The following is a 17,851-nucleotide window of genomic DNA, read 5'->3' on the forward strand; positions in this document are numbered from 1 at the left end:
CTCTGCACATCGACTTGGTACTGGAACCCTGTGTATATAGCCAAGTTATCATTACTCATTGTGTTTACTTCTTGTGTTATTTTTTTTTCCAATAATTTTTCAATTTTTCTCTCTGCGTTGTTGGGATGGGCCCATAAGTAAGCATTTCACTGTTAGTTTACACCTGTTGTTTACAAAGCATGTGACAAATAAAATGTGAGTACTTGTGTATGATATTTTCCCTGAGGCCAAGGAGACTCACTGCTTTAAAGTACTCACTTTAAGGGGCAGGGAGCAGCCAGGGTGAGGAGGGAGCCCTTTTTTTACCCCAGTTTCTCCCCAATTGGTAGTTACAGTCTTGTCTCATCGCTGCAACTCCCATACGGACTTGGGAGAGTCTGAAGGTACGGACGTCGGAGAAGCTAAGGTTGAGAGCCGCACCAATGTGTCAGAGGAAACACCGTGCACCTGGCAACCGTGTCAGTGTGCACTGCGCTCGGCACAGGAGTCGCTAGTGCCCGATGGGACAAGGACATCCCTGCCGGCCAAACCCTCCCCTAACCATGACAATGCTGGGCCAATTGTGCGCCGGCTGCAACAGAGCCTGGACTAGAACCCATAATCTCTAATGGCACAGCTAGCACTGCGATGCAGTGCCAGCCTTAGACCACTGCGCCACTCGGGAGGCCATTGAGGGACCCTTTTTTAATGACAAGATTGAGCTCCATCAAGTGCATCAAGGCAAGGCTATATTTAGACTGAATGCAATTCCAGAAAGCTTCTGTTCATCTTGAGGGAAGACTATGAGGAAACTTGACTTATTTAATCATTTATCAGTGTTGTGGATCTATCTCTCTTCAATCATCACTGACTCCACCCTCTACAATACTATCACCTTTAGATGAAAGCAATGACCAGCAGAATATCAATCTGAAGTCAACGTGTCTGTATAGTCATAAGAAGTGTACGATATTACACTTTTTATTAACACATCAATAGAACTCTTTGCATTTCCTTGAATCCTTAGCCAAAGGAAAAGAGAGACTTGAAAACCAGAACTGATGTTGAGAGTGTTGTGGGGATGTCAAAGGTGAAACTTTGAGATGGTGCTGGAATAAAGTCTGCAACATTTAAAAACCCATACACAGTTCTCTGTCCTTAACAAAAATCTTAAAATGTATTGAATTTCATAATCGAAGAGTAAATGATGCAACAACTGAGTAATGCTCACATAGGCTATGTCTTTGGCCATATTGAGCATGTTCTGAATTGAAAACTTCCCTTTGCCTTTTGTTATGAAAAAGAATGGGAAAATCAGTCAAGCTATTCCATGGGACGCGTGAATGTAGGCCATAGTGACCTAGATGACATAGGACCTACTTTCATCTGATTGGCTTTATCAAGCTTTATCCACTTCCAGTTCCCAGGCTTAATCCAAAACGGACCTGTCTCACAGCCATATCCTCCTCCTTCCCCTGCAGATCCCAGCTGAAACGTGACATGTCACAGAAAGTAGCAGTACCCGGCCTTAATGCTCAGCATCAGCAGTACATATCAGATTCCCCCACTGTGGCAATATGTTCGCTATTCAAAGTCATGTTTGCCATCACTTTATTAATCTCTGTAGAGGTATTGTGGGGAACAACCTCTGGATTGAAGAGAGTGAAAAAGCATATATTATACATAAGTCATATATTTAGTCATACACTAATGCTTGTCATCTATCTCATGGTAAAGACAGTTCCTGCTGAATTGTTATTTTTTTTATTTAACTAGGCAAGTCGGTTATGAACAAATTCTTATTTTACAATGATGGCCTACCCCGGCCAAACCCTCCCCTAACCCAGACGACGCTGGGCCAATTCTGCGAAGGCCTATGGGACTACCGATCACGGCCGGTTGTGAGACAGCCCAGGATCGAACCAGGGTCTGTAGTGACTTCTATAGCACTGCGATGCAGTGCCTTAGACTGCTGTGCCGCTCGAGAGGATAAAAGTACCGGCTAGCAGACATTCTGCTTGTTTGTCCCAAATGTGTCCTCTTACAGTTACCCGCATGAAAAAATACTAGTGTACACTATGGAAGAATAATATAGTATTATTCACTGTAGTGTTTTTGCGGACGTTACTGTTGTTTTCCCTGTAGTGTTACAGTGAATATTGTAGTATTTACTGCAGTATACTGTAGTATTTACTACAGGATAAATACTGTAGTAAAAAAAATGTAGAATATATTGTAGTAATTACTGTAGTGTTTTGGGGGATATTACTGAGTGTTTACTAAAGTTATTTTGTTTTATTATCTTTGACCATAATGAACACAATATATGGTCTATACTTGGCATGTAGGTTTCTCACTTATGGGTGGCACAAATTGGGATAAGGGCGAGGGGAATGGGCAGGGTTAGGTATATGCAAATTGTATACTGTTGTATTTACTACAGTTTAAAAAAGTAAGTGTATTTTTGACATTTTTGTAGTATTTACTAGTGTTTTTTTGTGGATAATACTGTAGCATTTACTATAGCATTCTACAGTATACTACACAATTCTATACTAAGTACTACACATGATCGAGGGATACTACAGCATGTAGCATAGTATTCTACAGTACACTACTGTTTACTACAGAATTCTATAATAAGTACTGTAGTAATCCATAGAAAATGGTAGTATATTTTATGTGGATAGTTCCACCATGATTTCCACAATAAGACAACAACTCTGACATATTTTACTCCAAATGTTATACAGTACACAATGACAACAACTAGCCTCATGGGCTTTTACTAGAAAGTATACTACTTTTGCTTCATTGTCTTAGTTATGTAAATGGTGATGGCGAGATGCCAAGGCCTAGAATGAAAAATGATGACACACACACACCCACTCAATGAAAAACTGTGATTTTAATGAGGGTTGGAAAATTATAATTGAAAAGGAAGTCTATAAAAACTGTCTATATCTCCTCCTCATACTTTGTATTGTTACAGTATATGCTTGATTCTTTTCAACAAACCCTCTCTGTCTCTCTCTTTCTCCAGATAGCAGAAAACCAGATGTTAGGCTATGGCTCCTTCTTCTTCTTGGCTAGTTGCCAGGTCCACTGGCTCTCCAATGACTTTGAAAAGGAAAACCATTCAGGGATGTGACCTTTGGCAGGAGAAACATCAAACCCTCCAAGGCATGAATATCATCCCTCAGAATAACTGGAGACGAATTCAGATACTTCCAAGGAATTACATCAAAATGATCAAAGCTTGGATAGTCCAAGTGGAAACTAAGGACATCTGTATGGAACATAAATTTATAGTCAATATACTGGACAAAACAATGTATTGCTTGAAAAGTGAGTAATTTTATGAGATATGTCTGATATCTATACAATGGCTCTTTTCTGTCAGACCAAAGTATTCTGTTTGTGGGCTGAGTCTGAAAGAAGTTTAGAAAAACTGTGCTTGATAGCTTGAAATGACAAATTAACAATTATTTCACCTGAGACACCTGCCATTTTGTTGTATTATAACAGTAGGAGTGTAGCTGAACTTACGAATCATGAGCTTCCAAAATAATGGAGGCAATGTGAAGGCAAGGGGACAAACAATATAACTTGTCTGGAGGAAGGTCATCAATCAACTGAGAGGGTAAGTATAAGGCAGCCTGCTGAGGTTGCTGTGCAATCCTCAAAAATATATATTTCTTCATGGTGAGGATAAATGCATGAACATCAGATATGATCGCATCCAGAGCAATGAGACAGATAACTGATGGCTCTTCGTTTATTCCAGTGGGTAAATAGAAAGGCTTGGTGCTGAGAGGGTACATTTTACACTGAGCAACCAAATCTCTCTCAGCCAGAGGCCATAACGCCACTCCATACTCAGTGCCTTAGACTGCTGCGCCACTCGAGAGGCCCAAAAATGTTGTTTCTAAGGAAACACAGGGCTCTATTTTAACAACCCTAACACAATGGTAAATCTTAGAGCTGGCGGTAGCATTATAGGTTCGGGGGGGGTGTCATAAATATTTTTGCTATTTTCACAACTGGAATATGGGCGCAGTAGCTGGCAGAGGTGCAAAGGGGCTGAGTTTTGATGAATAAACAAGTTGTGGGTATGTCGAGGACTGGTCCATCACTGGCCAATCAGAACGTGCTCCATGGCTAAATATGTGTTTGCTTCAAGTTGTCTATTTATGGTCTTTTATGTATTTTGCTTGTAATCAATTCCAATTTGAATGTTAGTCCGTTATGGCCTCGTTCATTAAAATAGCCAATCCCATATTTTCTAAATATGTTGAACATGTTTGCAGTCCACATTGTGTAACGGTTGTCCTCCTCCTCTTCATCCGAAGAGGAGGAGCAGGGATTGAACCAAAATGCAGCGGATTGTGAAGACATGATATTTATTAAAGTAAAGACGGAAAAAACACGAAAACGAAATACACTTGACTAATAAACAAAATAACAAACGGAGTAGACAGACCTGGAAGACGAACTTACATAAACACGAAGAACGCACGAACAGGGAAAATAGCCTACACATAAATAACGATGAACAAACAAACCGAACAGTCCCGTATGGTGCGACAAACACTGACACAGGAGACAACCACCCACAACGAACACTGTGAAACAACCTACCTAAATATGACTCTCAGTTAGAGGAACGCCAAACACCTGCCTCTAATTAAGAGCCATACCAGGCAACCCATAAACCAACATAGAAACAGAAAACATAGAATGCCCACCCAAACTCACGTCCTGACCAACTAACACATACAACAAACTAACAGAAATAGGTCAGGAACGTGACACATTGTTCTAATTGAATTGCTTCAATATGGAAATACATACTTAAACATAGGCTATAGCATTCACACTGATATAGCGGCTAGGCCTACTGTAAATTGCAGTCTGGACAAAACCTAGTCAATAAGCAAGATTAAATTCCCGAGGCTACTGATAAGGCCTAAAAAGACAGTATATCAATCTAATCAAATGCTAATAAAAAGGAAACAACTTGTTTGAAATAAGTTATGTCTAATGCAGATACCAGCATCATAATTGCTCCCCGTGGGCGTATAATACAGACAAGGCAACTTAAAGTATGGACGGTTTTACGCACATCCAAACTTTTCACACGAGCTGGATAAAGATCCAATATAAATAGAATGGGGAAATGTCCACTCACCATTATTGTAACGATTGTCTACTTCGTCCTCCTCCTCAGACGAGGAGAGGCGAGAAGGATCTGAGGACCAATACGCAGTGAGATAGTTCGACATAATGAATTTATTAAACAAAACGAAGACGAAACGAAAGACACTTGATAAACTACAAAACAAATAAACGATGTAGACAGACCTGAACTAACGAACTTACATAAACACGAAGAACGCATGAAACAGGTACAGACTACATAAACGAACGAACAAACCGAGACAATCCCGTGTGGTGCAACATACACAGACACAGGAGACAACCACCCACAACAATCAATGTGAAAACACCTACCTTAATATGGCTCTCAATCAGAGGAAATGAAAACCACCTGCCTCTAATTGAGAGCCATATCAGGTCACCCTTTAACAAACATAGAAACACATAACATAGACTACCCACCCAAACTCACGCCCTGACCGTCAAACACATACAAAATAACAGAAAACCGGTCAGGAACGTGACATAACCCCCCCCCCTCAAGGTGCGTACTCCGAACGCACCACCAAAAGTCTAGGGGAGGGTCTGGGTGGGCGTCTGACCACGGTGGTGGCTCAGGCTCTGGGCGAGGTCCCCACCCCAACATAGTCAATCCCAGCTTACGTCTCCCCCTTCGAATGACAACCCTCATTTTACACCCACTAAATTTAAAGGTTAACCTTAAGACAAGGGGCAGCACCGGGACAAGGGGCAGCACCGGGATAAGGTAGCTCAGGACCGAGAGATAGCTCAGGACAGAGAGGTAGGTCAGGACAGAGAGGTAGCTCAGGATAGAGGGGCAACTCCGGACTGAAGGGCAGCTCCGGACAGAGGGGCAGTTCTGGACAAATGACAGCTCTGGGCTGAGGGGCAGCTCATGACTGGCTGACGGCTCTGGACGCTCATGGCTGGCTGACGGCTCTGGACGCTCATGGCTGGCTGACGGCTCTGGACGCTCATGGCTGGCTGACGGCTCTGGACGCTCATGGCTGGCTGACGGCTCTGGACGCTCATGGCTGGATGACGGCTCTGGCAGATCCTGTCTGGTTGGCGGCTCTGGCAGATTCTGTCTGGTTGGCGGCTCTGGCAGATCCTGTCTGGTTGGCGGCTCTGGCAGATCCTGTCTGGTTGGCGGCTCTGGCAGATCCTGACTGACGAATGGCTCTAGCGGCTCCTGACTGACTAACGGCTCTGACAGCTCGGGACAGACGGGTGGCTCTAATGGCTCGGGACAGACGGATGGCTCAGACGGCACTGGGCAGACGGATGGCTCAGACGGCGCTGGGGAGACGGATGGCTCAGATGGCGCTGGGGAGACGGATGGCTCAGATGGCGCTGGGGAGACGGATGGCTCAGATGGCGCTGGGGAGACGGATGGCTCAGATGGCGCTGGGGAGACGGATGGCTCAGATGGCGCTGGGGAGACGGATGGCTCAGATGGCGCTGGGGAGACGGATGGCTCAGATGGCGCTGGGGAGACGGATGGCTCAGATGGCGCTGGGGAGACGGATGGCTCAGATGGCGCTGGGCAGACAGATGGCTCAGATGGCACTGGGCAGACGGATGGCTCAGATGGGAATGGGCAGACGGATGGCTCAGATGGCACTGGGCAGACGGATGGCTCTGGCCGGATGAGGCGCACTGTAGGCCTGGTGCGTGGTGTCGGAACTGGAGGCACCGGGCTAAGGACACGCACCTTCAGGCTAGTGCGAGGAGCAGGGACAGGGCACACTGGACTCTCAAAACGCACTATGGACCTGGTGCGTGGTACCGGCACTGGTGGCACCGGGCTGAGGGCACGCACATCAGGACGAGTACGGGGAGAAGGAACAGTGTGTACAGGGCTCTGGAGACGCACAGGTGGCTTAGTGCGTGGTGCCGGAACTGGAGGCACTGGGCTGGAGACACGCACCATAGGGAGAGTGCGTGGAGGAGGAACAGGGCTCTGGAAACGCACTGAAAGCCTGGTGCGTGGAGTAGGCACTGGTGGTACTGGGCTGGGGCGGGGAGGTGGCGCCGGAAATACCGGACCGTGCAGGCGTACTGGCTCCCTTGAGCATTGAGCCTGCCCAACCTTACCTGGTTGAATCCTCCCCGTAGCCCGACCAGTGCGGGGAGGTGGAATAATCCACACCGGGCTATGTAGGCGAACCGGGGACACCATGCGTAAGGCTGGTGCCATGTAAGCCGGCCCAAGGAGACGTACTGGTGGCCAGATATGTAGGGCCGGCTTCATGACATCCGGCTCAATACTCAATCTAGCCCTACCAGTGCGGGGAGGTGGAATAACCCGCACCGGGCTATGAACACGTACAAGAGACACCATGCGCTCTACTGCGTAACACGGTGTCTGCCCATACTCTCGCTCTCCACAGTAAGTACAGGGAGTGGGCGCAGGTCTCCTACCTGACTTCGCCACTCTCCCTCTTAGGCCCCCCCCCCCCAAGACATTTTTGGGGTTTACTCACAGGCTTCCTACTGCGTCGTCGTGCTGCCTCCATACGCCGGTACCCCTCCTCGCACTGCGCCAGAGAATCCCAGGCGGGCTCCGGCCCTCGCCCTGGGTTGATCGCCCACCTGTCGATCTCCGCCCACGTAGTGTAGCCCAGATCCTTTTCCTGCTTCCGAGCTAGCTCCTCATATCGCCGCCTCTCTGCTTTCGCTGCCTCCAGCTCAGCTTTGGGGCGGCGATATTCTCCTGGTTGTGCCCAGGGTCCCTTTCCGTCCAATATTTCCTCCCATGTCCACGAGTCCTGGTTTCCTTGTTGCGCTCCCCCACGCCGCTTGGTCGTATTATGGTGGGTGGTTCTGTAACGATTGTCTACTTCGTCCTCCTCCTCAGACGAGGAGAGGCGAGAAGGATCTGAGGACCAATACGCAGCGAGATAGTTCGACATAATGAATTTATTAAACAAAACGAAGACGAAACGAAAGACACTTGATAAACTACAAAACAAATAAACGATGTAGACAGACCTGAACTAACGAACTTACATAAACACGAAGAACGCATAAAACAGGTACAGACTACATAAACGAACGAACAAACCGAGACAATCCCGTGTGGTGCAACATACACAGACACAGGAGACAACCACCCACAACAATCAATGTGAAAACACCTACCTTAATATGGCTCTCAATCAGAGGAAATGAAAACCACCTGCCTCTAATTGAGAGCCATATCAGGTCACCCTTTAACAAACATAGAAACACATAACATAGACTACCCACCCAAACTCACGCCCTGACCGTCAAACACATACAAAATAACAGAAAACCGGTCAGGAACGTGACAATTATACTGCTCACAAATTGAATGTTTTATAAACATCATGGAACCATCTTATTGGCACTTCTCCAGAAATATCAGATGAAATTGCATTCGAGCAATGTACATTATCACCATAAACCCATGGATGGTGTATCTTTCTAATTTTGTTATAATCAAATTAAAAACAATCAAAACAAAATTTAAACCAAAAACAATATTTCTAAATAGGATCGGGTCTGACGCATGATATCATAAGTCGCTTCTCTCGTTCCATGGCACTGTGGGCACACATAGGCCTAAATGTCTTTACGCATAACATTCGCACATCTATACAAAATACTAGTCTCCTGTCAATTGTATCATTGCCTATGTGCGGGGCAGAAAAAAAATAACATCTGGCGTTTATGGTATTATAGGAGGACTGAATAGTTTGGAGGAGCTTGTCTTCGGTAATAGGACAAGGGGCACTCTGAAAATGGGGATGGATAGCCTATGCACAAGCGAAATGCAGGTATGTGAATTGTGAATACAATGTGAACGCACTCTCAGTAGATAATTTAAAACCCCTTTATGTATATAGGCTACTTTTTGCTAATGGCCAGGATAAAACAACGCACCTATGCGACGCTACTAAACTAGCCTTGAAGTATGATATGCTTGGTTTTTAATCAAATTAAACGAAATTATGGGAAACCAATCTTGTTTATGTTTCTACTCACTGGGCACAGACTTCATTTATACGTAAAATTTTGATTTACATTAGATTGAGTTGTCAACTAACGTGAATTCAACGTGAAATCCAATCCAATCAGTTTTCCATGTTGATTCCTACATTGTCACAGTGAGTTTTTGTTGTTGAAATAAGGTGGAAACCACATTGATTCAACCAGTTTTCGACCAGTGGGTAAATACGAGATTCACGACACAAAAGGCACATCTATCCTTCCATGCCATTATCAACTGCGTTACTAAGAACTGCTTATTGTGTGTCTTAAAACTTCCAATTAGCGCTGCATGAAATTGTCACTTTTCCTCTTGTTTTTAAGGACACACCTCAAATATTGCCACCACTCCCACCTCAGCACAAGCGAGCTGATGTTAGACAGGTAAATTGGATAAGGCTAGTGCGCCAGGTTTTGCATGACGTAATTGCAAACTAATGTGCCTTCGAGACTTGCACCTCCTTAGCGCCAGCCGAAAATAAAGCAAACAGTGAAAATAGCCTTAAAATTTCACGACACAATCAGAATGATTATGCTGTTGTCTTTATGCTTGTTCCCTATATCATGGGTAAGGAACAAGCAGTTTGCTGCAATAATGCCCAAAGCCAAACCATTCAAGCCATCGTACTCTCTGTCAAAGTCATTATTGACGAGGCAGTAATGGAATAGCATTTAGCATTACATAAATAACCTGATTAATATAATTGGAATATACAGAGCTCAACAGGCTATCCTAATACTGTACACTCCTTGGGGCACTAATGGAAAACATCAATATTCATACATTTCATAAGGATAATATCCAGGCTGCATCACATCCGGCCGTGATTGGGAGTCCCATAGGGCGTTACACAATTGGCCAAGCGTCGTCTGTGTTTGGCCAGGGTAGGCCATCATTGTAAATAATATTTTGTTCTTTAACTGACTTGACTAGTTAAATAAAGTTTAAATAAAAAATACAAATAACAAATATCAAAACATGTTTAATGTATGAAATGAAGAATGGACATCCATTACTTGGAAAGGTATCAGGTTAATGTTATTGACCTGCACTGCTTGCTTATTGAAGATTGTATTACATTTTACAACTGGTGTTTTTTTTCACCAAACAATAATAGGCCCAATTTTATTTCATGATTTGTTTGTGCATTAGGGAAAGGTTCATTGGATTTGATTGGAAGTAGCTGGAACTTAACCCAGATTGCTTCCAGTTTAAACAGACTTTGCAATGTAATTAGGAATGTCATTACAGGTTATGCATGGGTACATCCCAAACCTATTTTATAACTGTCTGAATAAAAAAAAAAAAAAAAGTGTTTCTCTGTTTGTCCTTACAATGCTGTGTTCATGTCATGTCGGAAACTCAGGACCTCTGAGTTCAAATAAGCGTAAGTTATTTGTGTAGTTTCCTATTGGTTGATTCTGATACCTCGCAAGTGGGAAACTCGGAATGTGACACTTCCGCCGGAGTTAACAAGTTGGAAATGTCAGAGTTGCCGATATGACGTGAACGTGGCATAAACCTCTACACTACCATGTGCACTGGAGAGTGCCCGTCACGTGGGACATTTCACTCCGCTATCCCCAGTATAATGCCTCGTTCACGTCATGTCAGAAGTTTGAAAACTCAGAAATGTCCGACTTGCTTACCTAGGCGGAGGAGTCGGATTCTGAGGTTCCCACTTGAGAGGTATCAGAATCAACCAATAAGAAGCTCTAGTCTACGTAAATAACTACCGTTAATTTTAACTTGGAGGTCCCAAGAATCCGACATGAAGTGAACGCAGCATTATACACGAGCCATGTTCAACCAGTTAGCAAATCGAACATTTTCGAATTTCCTGGTTCCCAATAGTACGTGAACCCAGCATTAGCACAAAACACAGATTCTAAATGGTTGCAAATGTTTGTTCATGATGCTAGCGATTACAAACATTAATTGTTATACAACATTTCACACGCTATTAGAACTGTTAACATTGTTTAAAGTTAGGCTACTAAGTATACAGTTGAAGTCGGAAGTTTACATACACTTATGTTAGAGTCATTAAAACTCGTTTTTTAACCACTCCACAAATTTCTTGTTAACAAACTATAGTTTTGGCAAGTCGGTTAGGACATCTACTTTGTGCATGACACAAGTAACTTTTCCAACAACTGTTAACAGACAGATTATTTCACTTATAATTCGCTGTATCACAATTCCAGTGGATCAGAAGTTTACATACACTAAGTTGACTGTGCCTTTAAACAGCTTGGAAAATTCCAGAAAATGATGTCATGGCTTTAGAAGCTTCTGATAGGCTAATTGACATCATTTGAGTCAATTGGAGGTGTACCTGTGGATGTATTTCAAGGCCTACCTTCAAACTCAGTGCCTCTTTGCTTGACATCATGGGGAAATCAAAAGAAATCAGCCAATAATAGGCCCTATTTTATTTTCAGAAAATAAATTGTAGACCTCCTGTAATGGGTGTCGTCGGAAGGAAGAGACCAAGGCGCAGCGTTCTTAGAGTTCCACATAATTTAATCACGAAGTGAAACTAAAACAGGACAAAACAATAAATAATACAACGACCGAACAGCTTCGATGTGCAAACTCCCTGCACACAAACAAAGAACAAGATCCCACACAGAAAGAGGGAAAAGGGCAGCCTAAGTATGATAGACAGCTGCCTCTGATTGGGAACCACACCCGGCCAGAAACAAAGAAATACAAAACCTAGAAATACAGAACATAGAATGCGCACCCAAATCACACCCTGACCAAACCAAAATAGAGACATAAAAAGAATCTCTAAGGTCAGGGCGTGACAGTATCCCCCCCCCACCCCCCCCCCCACCCCAAGGTCCGCAAAACCTAAACCATTAGGGGAGGGTCTGGGTGGGCATCTATCCGCGGTGGGTGCTCTGGTGCGGGACGTGGACCCCGCTCCACCTTAGGCTTGGCCCACTTAGGCTTGGCCCCACTTAGGCATGGCCCCACTTAGGCTTGGCGCATCTGGAGCGGGGACCCTCGCAGCGGGCCCCGGACAGGAGGGCGCCTCTGGCAGCTCCGGACAGGAGGGCGCCTCTGGCAGCTCCGGACAGGAGGGCGACTCTGGCAGCTCCGGACAGGAGGGCGACTCTGGCAGCTCCGGACAGGAGGGCGACTCTGGCAGCTCCGGACAGGAGGGCGACTCTGGCAGCTCCGGACAGGAGGGCGACTCTGGCAGCTCCGGACAGGAGGGAGACTCTGGCAGCTCCGGACAGGAGGGAGACTCTGGCAGCTCCGTACAGGAGGGAGACTCTGGCAGCTCCGGACAGGGGATCGTCGCTGGAGGCTCCGGACTGGGGATCGTTGCTGGAGGCTCCGGACTGAAGGGCGTCACTGGAGTGGAGAGACACACACATGGATCATCACTGGAGGCTTCGTGCCATGGATCATCACTGGAGGCTTCGTGCCATGGATCATCACTGGAGGCTTCTTGCCATGGATCATCACTGGAGGCTTCTTGCCATGGATCATCACTGGAGGCTTCTTGCCATGGATCATCACTGGAGGCTTCGTGCCATGGATCATCACTGGAGGCTTCTTACCATGGATCATCACTGGAGGCTTCTTGCCATGGATCATCACCGGGAGCTTCGTGCCATGGATCATCACTGGAGGCTTCTTGCCATGGATCATCACTGGGAGCTTCGTGCCATGGATCATCACTGGAGGCTTCTTGCCATGGATCATCACTGGAGGCTTCGTGCCATGGATCATCACTGGAGGCTTCGTGCCATGGATCACCACTGGAGGCTTCTTGCCATGGATCACCACTTGAGTGGAGAGACACACAGGAGGCCTGGCTCTGGGAGAAGGCACAGGACTCACCAGGCTGGGGAGACATGCAGGAGGGTTAGGGCTTAGCACAGGCACAGGACTCACCAGGCTGGGGAGACATGCAGGAGGGTTCTTCCTTGGCTGAGGCACCGGATACACTGGGCCGTGGAGGCGCACTGGCGGTCTCGAGCGCAGAGCTAGCACAACTCGTCCTGGCTGGACAACCCTGTAGCCCGGCAAGTGCGGGGAGCTGGAACAGGCCGCACTGGGCTGTGCTGGCGAACCGGGGACACCGTGCGTAGGGCTGGTGCAGGATAACCCGGGCCGAGGAGACGCACTGGAGGCCAGATGCGCTGAGCCGGCACCATCCCTCCTGGCTCGATGCCCACTCTAGCCCGGCCGATGCGCGGAGCTGCGATGTAGCACACCGGGCTATGAGTGCGCACTGGGGACACCTTGCGCGTCACCGCATAACACGGTGCCTGCCCGGTCAATCTCTCCCCATGGCAAACACGAGGAGTTGGCTCAGGTCTATGACCTGACTTCGCCAATCTCCCTGTGTGCCCCCCAAAAAAATAATTCTGGGGCTGCCTCTCGTGCACGCCTCCTCGAGCCAACTCCTCGTAGTGTCGCCGCTCCACCGTAGCTGCCTCCAGCTCCTCTTTTGGACGACGATACTCTCCCGTCTGTGCCCAGGGTCCCTTGCCGTCCAGGATTTCCTCCCATGTCCATTCCTCCAGAAAACGCCGCTTGGTCTTTTTGTGGTGGGATCTTCTGTAACGGGTGTCGTCGAAAGGAAGAGACCAAGGCGCAACGTTCTTAGAGTTCCACATAATTTAATCACGAAGTGAAACTAAAACAGGACAAAACAATAAAGAATACAATGACCGAACAGCTTCGATGTGCAAACTCCCTGCACACAAACAAAGAACAAGATCCCACACAGAAAGAGGGAAAAGGGCAGCCCAAGTAAGATCCCCAATCAGAGACAACGATAGACAGCTGCCTCTGATTGGGAACCACACTCGGCAAGAAACAAAGAAATACCAAACATAGAAATACAGAACATAGAATGTCCTCCCAAATCACACCCTGACCAAACCAAAATAGAGATATAAAAAGGATCTCTAAGGTCAGGGTGTGACACCTCCACAAGTCGGGTTCATCCTTGGGAGCAATTTCCAAACGCCTGAAGGTACCACGTTCATCTGTACAAACAATAATATGCAAGTATAAACACCATGGGACCACGCAGCCATCATACCGCTCTGGAAGGAGCGGTTCTGTCTCCTAGAGATTAACGTACTTTTGTGCGAAAAGTGCAAATCAATCCCAGAACAACAGCAAAGGACCTTGTGAAGATGCTGGAGGAAACAGGTACAAAAGTATCTATATCCACAGCAATATGAGTCCTATATTGACATAACCTGAAAGGCCGCTCAGCAAGGAAGAAGCCACTGCTCCAAAACCGCCATAAAAAAGCCAGATTACGGTTAACAACTGCACATGGGGACAAAGATCATACTTTTTGGAGAAATGTTCTCTGGTCTGATGAAACAAAAATAGAACTGTTTGGCCATAATGACCATCGTTATGTTTGGAGGAAAAAAGGGAGGCTTGCAAGCCGAAAAACACCATCCCAACCGTGAAGCACGGGGATGGCAGCTGTGTTGTGGGGTTGTTTTGCTGCAAGAGGGACTGGTGCACTTCACAAAATAGATGGCATCATGAGGTAGGAAAATTGTGGATATATTGACGCAACATCTCAAGACATCAGTCAGGAAGTTCAAGCTTGGTCGCAAATGGGTCTTCCAAAAGGACAATGACCCCAAGCATACTTCCAAAGTTGTGGCGAAATGGCTTAAGGACAACAAAGTCAAGGTATTGGAGTGGCCATTCCAAAGCCCTGACCTCAATCCTATAGAAAATGTGTGGGCAGAACTGAAAAAATGTGTGTGAGCAAGGAGGCCTACAATCCTGACTCAGTTACACCAGCTCTGTCAGGAGGAATGGGCCTAAATTCACCCAACATTATTGTGGGAAGCTTGTGGAAAGCTACCTGAAACGTTTGACCCAAGTTAAACAATTTAAAGGCAATGCTACCAAATACTAATTGAGTGTATGTAAACTTCTGACCCACTGGGAATGTGATGAAAGAAATAAAATCTGAAATAAATCATTCTCTCTATTATTATTCTGACATTTCAGATTCTTATTAAATTAAAGTGGTGATCCTAACTGACCTAAGACTGGGAATTTTTACTCAGATTAAATGTCAGGAATTGTGAAAAACTGAATTTAAATATATTTGGCTAAGGTGTATGTAAACTTCCGACTTCAACTGTATATATTGTATCGCCGAACTGTAGGGTTTGCCACCGCGGAATCAGTACACTGATGTAGCCCTTTCCTGCAGTCAATGACCAAAAGTGCCCTCTTTGGTCTCATGGGTGGGATGTTATTAATATTTTTCCTAATTTAATCAATAATTAAGTTTTCTTCTTTTTTTACCACAAAAATCCAGTGTTTCTATGTCAAACAGTTTGTGTTATATTTCAGTCTCCTGTGGTGTATAAAAAAGTGTAATATTGGAATGCAAACAAAAAATGCAATACATTTCAACTCTATATCTGACACCGTACAGGTGTCTTCTTTTTTATAAGCCCATAACCATGTGCGTGAGGTGTATACTTTTGTTTCAAAGTAGATTTGTTTAAGACTACCAAGAATCATTCTGTGTAAACCTGATTTAGCCCACTGCAGTAAAAGGGAAAGGGGAATGCCTAGTCAGTTGTACAACTGAATGCCTTCAACTGAAATGTGTCTTCCGCATTTAACCCAACCCAAAAAGTTATTAAGGAGTACGCTCGGGTGAAGTCAGCATACCTATCCAGCGGGTGAGCACGCTCGGTAATTAGAATGTTCTACGTTGAGGGGTGTTGTCCCAATGTCTTCATTAGTGATCCTAAAATGTTCGAATGTTTAGGCCATTGATATTGAAACTAGTGTAAAGGATATATTATTAAGCGAGATACTAAATTCATCTGTGTGAGCAAATATTGACACTTTGTAAAAGTTAAAGACACTCTGTCTAGTTTGAAGGTGCTCTGCCTTAGAACCAGTTGTAGCTTCAGTGAATTGGCCATTTAGGTTATTCTCTGTTATTTTGAAGGTGTACATTTATGTCATTGTTCATCAATGTCTTGTAAATATCCATGGATCCAACTCTCCTTCAGCACATGTAAATATACCTCCATTTTGCTCCTGATTTCATCTGACTCATAATGATTCGCACCCCCTGACAAGACCACCTAGGGTCCACTATCTTACACATTGGTACCTGAGAGGCTTTGGTAGCTGACACATTTTCCAAATAAGGGTCCGTTTTTCTAAGGTCTAAAAAGAAACCATATCCGGTTCTGTGAGTACCAATAACATAAGTAAAACGACCTGCGTTACCGTATATTGTTTTACTGGTAATAATTCAATACATTGCCTTTTGATTTCAGCTCTGGTCTGTCAGTGGTGTCTCAGCCCAACTGAGCTGGCAAGGACATAGAGAACCCCTCCCCTCCATAAGAAACAAATAGCTTAGGTCAGCAGGCATCAAAGATAATTTTCAAATGTGAAAAATATATTTCTTACAAGGGCAAAAAAAGTTAGAGCACTTATAGCACAAAAATATTTGATATGATCATTGGTATTCGGCTGAGAGCTTGGAGTGGGTTTTCCAGGGCAAATATTTTGTTCTGGAAGTTTATGTGGCATGAAGTCCATCCAGTACAGGAGTTATGTACATGTGCTCTTAAGTCTCAACTGTACTTGTACAAAAGTGCTAGTAGTGATAGTCAAGAGAGTGGCCAAACACAAAACATACACAAAGCGGATGATATAAAATGACAGAGTGCTTTCCAATCAATCCTTTCATAGCCTCAGCCTACTGGAATACAGCCTGATGAACTATATTATTTTGTTCCCCTTGTATGTAACTCCCTCATTAGTCAGTCTCGTTGACGTAATGTAAGGCATCAGCACCTTTACACAGCACTGTGAATGGAATTTTTAGAGTCAGAATGGATGGACTTCAGAAATCATAGAATTTGGCATAGTAGGGATGAGGTCAAGTCTGTATAGGCATCCACTCTAGTATATGCCTATTCATAGGAGGCACCGCTCCAGGCACATAAGCAAAGCTGTCTAAGAGCTGGTGATGTTTACATGCAACATTGTAACCTGCAATGTAACCAATGTAAACTGCCCATTCACGATTGATGACAACCCTTATATGCAAAGAAAGCGTTGCTGGAGTTTGTGATTAAGCTAGTGTAATTCCTTGAAGTTGTGTATCATTGTATCGGCTCAGAGTAAATATTAAATAAACAACTGAGCCAAGACACTCGCTTTACTAAATACAAGTGTTTACCTGAATAGACATCTGCCTAATTCAGTAGGTGTAGTTTCTCCTCCACAATGCAGATACAGTACAGTAGACTACAGCACTGGACCCGTACAGTAACATGATGTAACGAGCCTCCTGCATAGCGTAGAGAACATTCACATGCATAATCACTTGTTTAAAAAATGACCTACCTTATTGAGCAGGTCGTAGGATACCTTTTCATAAAACCTTCACAAGGTTAGTATAGCTTTCCCTCTGTCAAATCCTCTATTTTACGAATGAATCACGTTCTTAATAAAAATTTCCCAAATACCTCCTTTCGGATTGTGACGGTTGGAGTAAATGTAGGTATGTGTTATCGCTACTTCCTCGCATGGTCTTTAGATTTCTTAATCATTTATCTACATATTTATCTGTGAAATATTTGCTGCGATTGGCACAGTGCGCTGCGCTATGGACTTTCAAAG

The 17,851-nt window shown here is 44.9% G+C and overlaps 1 protein-coding gene across 1 annotated transcript in view; it reads right to left on the reverse strand.

Annotated features, from left to right (window-relative positions):
• LOC129855255 (leucine-rich repeat-containing protein 7-like) overlaps positions 1–17,851 on the reverse strand; it is a 222,806-nt gene extending 204,955 nt beyond the window's left edge. The window contains exon 1 of the mRNA XM_055922696.1: positions 17,576–17,851. The gene's annotated coding sequence lies outside the window, so the exon portion shown is untranslated. The remainder of the gene's footprint in view (positions 1–17,575) is intronic.

This window comes from Salvelinus fontinalis, chromosome 5, assembly GCF_029448725.1.
Source record: "Salvelinus fontinalis isolate EN_2023a chromosome 5, ASM2944872v1, whole genome shotgun sequence".
Classification (NCBI taxonomy): Eukaryota; Metazoa; Chordata; class Actinopteri; order Salmoniformes; family Salmonidae; genus Salvelinus; species Salvelinus fontinalis.